The sequence below is a fragment of the Gavialis gangeticus genome, unplaced genomic scaffold (assembly GCF_001723915.1).
Source record: "Gavialis gangeticus isolate Ggan-Ray unplaced genomic scaffold, GavGan_comp1, whole genome shotgun sequence".
NCBI lineage: Eukaryota > Metazoa > Chordata > Crocodylia > Gavialidae > Gavialis > Gavialis gangeticus.
The window spans coordinates 52,272,629-52,276,449 of record NW_017729031.1 but is presented as its reverse complement, the minus strand read 5'-3'; the positions used below and the strand labels follow the sequence as shown (position 1 = coordinate 52,276,449).

The following is a 3,821-nucleotide window of genomic DNA, read 5'->3' as shown; positions in this document are numbered from 1 at the left end:
TTTAGAAATTATATGGAAAGTCATTCTTCACCTTCATTTAAGTCTCTATAACCTGAGTCCATAATCAGACAATGAACTTATGGTTTCCATATATGGAAACTTTTTCCTGACTAGGGCCTCTCCATTTTTCCTGACTTCCCCATTTTATCTATTTTGTGTAAAAATTACAAATATTACCATCTCATAGGCTAGATAGGAACAACCTGCTGGGTTTTTTTAATCTGTATCAGATCTGTTCTCATTTACATTGAGATAATCACGGAAATTCATTGGGCTTGTAACTGAAATTTGATCATTTTTTTTAACTGAAAAAAGGAATGTTTAAATATTTTTTTCTAACGATGTCCTGAATAAATTGTGGTTGTTGACAGCAATGATTTTCAGTATTTCTTTGATGTAATGGTTTTGCCTATTGTATTACTTGGTTACAGGGTGTGAGAGTGGACAGTTTCGCTGTGGGAATGGCCGCTGTATTCCGGCAGACTGGAGGTGTGATGGTGCAAGGGACTGTTCTGATGATACAGATGAAGCTGGCTGCCGTAAGTGGAATCCTCATAGAGCTAATTCAAAGCATCGTCTCTCTTTTTAAAGTATTCAGAGCACTTAGATCCCAAGGCGCTTATCTTATATTGTGTCTCAATGGCTTCTGCCTAAGGGTGGCTGGGTGGGTACCAGCTGTGCACTCCAAGGTCATTTACAGACATGCTCCAGGAGGTGGGAGAAGTGCTTTAATTAGTGCAGCTCCGAGAGCGTCATGTGTACCAGTAAATGAGCTTTAGTTTAAAGTGTCACGACCTCCATCTTTCAGTGCAGGGACACTGGTACGTGTGTCACTGGAGTCGCCCTGCCACCATTTTTCAGTGCAGGGATACTCATACAAGTGATGCTGGAGTGCAGTAATTACCACACTCTGATGCTCTGTAATTACAGCATGTCAGAGCAGCCTCCCTGCAAGTGTATAGGGGCCCTAATTATTGATTCACGTCTCTTGAATTCTGTGGTGCTGGTAGCATGGAAATTAGAATAAGAGAAGTGAACTTGGGTTTACAAAAGCTTGTGCTCTCTCTCTATATCTTATTTAGTTAGTCTATAAAAGTGTTATCTACTAGGATTGTGCAAAGCTTTGGTCCCTGATTCGATTCAGTGGAGATTTGGCTTGATTCAGTGGCTGAGTCTCCAATCCAAATTGAATCAGAGGACCCTTTAATTTCTCCGAATTGATTTGGAACCCTCTGAATTGATTTGGAGAGATTTGGACAGATTCAGTGATTTGGATGTAGATTTAAATGTTTTTTCTACATAACTCTAGGTAGCAGGGCCTCTAAACACTGCAGTGCTGGGGGAGATGCAGTGTCCCACAGAAGCACGGGGGCTCCCTAGCGTGCTCGGCAGCAGACCTGGAACTGGACCAGAAGCACTTCCGGTCCACTTCCTGGTCCACTGGGGAGTGCGCAGGGGGGGTCTCCCTGCACTCTCCTGGCTTGGTGACTGGTGCCTCCTGGGTCTGGGGGGGGCACCCGGGGTCCCCCTGTGGCCAATTGCTGATCCGAGAGAACACGGGGGGGGGATGGGCAGCACGCGCCCTAGCAGACCTGGAGAGCCCCCCGTGCTCTTGCGGGATGCTGCATCCACCCCAGCACCGCAGCAATCATGAGCTGCGCTGCTACCTCAAGGTATGTAGAAAAAGCTTTTAAAGCTGTGTCTATGTCTGAACTGCTGATTCACCAAATCAGCATTGAATTTTCAGATTCAGATTTGGCTGAATCGAATCATGGACTGTGATCAGCATCAACCGATTGAATCACTGTCCCCGATTGAGGCCGAATCTGAATCTGAATTGAATAGGGCCTGTTTTGCACAGCCCTAATATCTACCCTGTCTTCCAATTAAAATATTGCCAGATTTCTAACTCTCCCTTTGAAAGAGATTTAGATCACGTGGCACTTTTTTTCCAGTATCCAGGGCCATCTGTCTTAGCCAAAGCATTCCTTTTGATGTCAGTAAACTGGATGCTAGATATGTTCAGAAATCACTTATCAGTGCAATAAACTCAAATCCTGTGCATATGCAAATGCTATAGTGGTGATATAATACAGGACCTTTGGTACCCAAAGCATCAAGCTGCAACCTTTTGAATTTGAGACACTTCACTAGCTGTGAAGAGTCACTAGAGGGCAATATAAACATTTGCATAATGTGCTGTATCAGCTCAGAAAGGTTCTGTTAGTTTTCACCTGAATGCTAAAAATGTTACAAACATGAAAAAACATTTTCAGAAGCTCTTTTTAGAAGCCCATCTGCATTTTGCCATGTAAATTCTAGTGCTTTTCTGTTTTAGAAGGCTCTGGAGCAGTTAAGTTAGTTTCTGTACCTTGTCAGCTGATTTGGTGTGAAATGGCTAAGCCATATTGGTTCCTCCCATATTGGACCATTTTTTTTTAGTTTGACCATTGTAATACTTGGAGGGAAGTGGTTCTTATAGCTGGAAAGGCTAAATTTCTGATAAATAGCTGAGCCAACTGCAAAGCCAGAATAGTGCTGGATGAAAAATGCCTTGCATTGGAAGTAACTGCCATTCTGCTATAGTGAGCTGTTTTTCCTGCAATACTTGCTTCTGAATTAAGTAATTCCCATTAGAAAGGAATGATTGTTGCAACTGAACAAAATCCCCTTTGACCTTAATGAGGGTTTCTGTTTTCTTCTTCTTACCTATTGGTATTAAAGTAAAAGGTGGAAGTTGAAAATGAATCTGCTGAGGTTTGTTTGATTGATCTTTTGTTTTTAATGTTACTTACATATTATAATACAAGTATATTTTATTAGACCAACTAAATAGTTGGACAAATTGTTCTTTTCCAACTATTTAGTTGGTCTAATAAAAAATATACCATTTACCCAAAGAGCCTTGTCTGCTTATGTCCTTAGATCATCATGGCTACAACCAACAACTTAATACAAATACTAAGTAGATATATATTAAAGTAACAGAGAGTTCTTGAGACAGAAGACAAAAGGAATATTTCTGATCGGCACACACTTTTAACACTGACTGTTATGTGCCATTAGTTTTGTCCTTTTAATTTCCTTGGACTTAATTTAATAATTTACTCTTCATTTTGTGCTGGAAATCTTCAACACAATTTCATTTTGTACCTTTAAATTATTTGCTTGTGTAGTGATATACTCCCTCCTTCCCATTCTATGACCCAGGGTGTTCCTGGGTTACAGTGCTTTTAATCTGGTAGAAGGTTAAAGACATGATCTCAGTGAGAAAGTCATTAGAAGCTCTATATAAATCAATTGGACTGTGATGAACAAGTGATTCTAACCGTGAGTTTTAATTGGGAATTGTGTAAATTGTATCAGAATAAGGTTCAGACTCTCAATTTAGGCTATCTCTGTACTCCATTTTATCTTATCTTTTTTTCTATCTCTCTGGCTGTATACACACATTCAAATAATCTGGGAAAATTCTCCCAGGTTTGTTCTCATGGTAGAAAAACTTACCCAGAACCACGTGTACAGACATTTGAATACAGAGGCCCTGAAGAGGGGAGAGCTTGTAGTGCTGACACTGTGCAGCCAGGGGTGAGGGCTCTGCATACATTTCAATATGCTCTGCAGTCTCCCTTATTCTTCTTGGCAACAGATGACATCAGTAGATATGACACCCCTGATTGGCTAACTCAGATGACCCATGGTCAGACTATATTGGCAGCATGTACAGACATTTGTTCTCTAAGGAGAAACTTTCTTGGAAGTGAATTAACCTAAGTTGTGCCTAGGTTATTTTTCTCCTGGAGTGGCCATTTTTACTCTGG

The 3,821-nt window shown here is 40.9% G+C and overlaps 1 protein-coding gene across 2 annotated transcripts in view; it reads left to right on the top strand.

The window, feature by feature from the left end:
• Window positions 1-435: 435 nt before the first annotated feature.
• The window catches only part of LRP2 (LDL receptor related protein 2), a 197,197-nt gene continuing 193,811 nt past the window's right edge, over window positions 436-3,821 (top strand). For both annotated transcript variants that reach the window (XM_019522761.1, XM_019522760.1), the window contains exon 1: window positions 436-539. The gene's annotated coding sequence lies outside the window, so the exon portion shown is untranslated. The remainder of the gene's footprint in view (window positions 540-3,821) is intronic.